Source organism: Palaemon carinicauda, chromosome 17 (genome assembly GCF_036898095.1).
Source record: "Palaemon carinicauda isolate YSFRI2023 chromosome 17, ASM3689809v2, whole genome shotgun sequence".
In the NCBI taxonomy this organism is placed as follows: Eukaryota; Metazoa; Arthropoda; class Malacostraca; order Decapoda; family Palaemonidae; genus Palaemon; species Palaemon carinicauda.
In genome coordinates, this window is record NC_090741.1 from 62,525,440 (window position 1) to 62,526,358 (window position 919).

Sequence of the window (919 nt, forward strand, 5' to 3'; positions counted from 1 at the left end):
CCAGGCTGACATGAGTCTTTTTATAGTTTATATATGACAGATCTGTTCTTGACATTGTTAATAGTTTATATAGGACATATCTATTTTGACGTTGTTACTGTTTTTAGAATGATTTATTGTTAATTTATTCTCATCATTTATTTATTTCCTTATTTCCTTTCCTCATTGGGCTATTTTTTCCCTATTGGAGCCCTTGGGCTTATAGGATCTTGCTTTTCCAACTAGGGTTGTAGCTTTGCTAGTAATAATAATATAACAATACACAATGATACAGATGGTTTCAAATTAATCGAACCTAGATATATGTCTACTGTAGGCTCGAGACTATACAATAGGCTCCCACTAAACATCCGAAAGACTGAAGATATTAAGACTTTTAAGAGGAAACTGAAGACTTTCTTGTTCTCTAAATGCTTCGATAGTGTAAATTTGACAATAAACGAGCAATATACCGTGTGAAATGTTGAATGCTTCAGAGTATTGATCTTAAGTCTGGTTTTTAGGTGCGGAATCTCATCGTAACTTTTTGGTAAAAAAAAATTGCAGTCTATTAAATTTCTTTTTCCTGCTCTGGGTATTAATCTCTGGCCCGGTCATTCAGTTAGTTCTTTATGTACATTACATAAGATTTTTCATAATTCTGACCATCCTTTGCATTCAGATCTTCCCAGACTGTACCACCCTGTACGCGATGCTAAGTATGCTGTTAATTCTAGGGCATAAGGCTCAATTCCACACATTTTTCTAGAATGTTTATTCCAGCTGTGTTTTCAAGAAGTTTTATTCCAGTTGTGACCAGACTGTGGAACGATCTTCGTAATCTGGCAACTAAATCAGTGGAACTTCAGCAGTTCAAACTTGCTGTAAATGTTTTTTTGTAGAACAGGTTGACACAAGTTTCTGTACATAGTTTATGTGA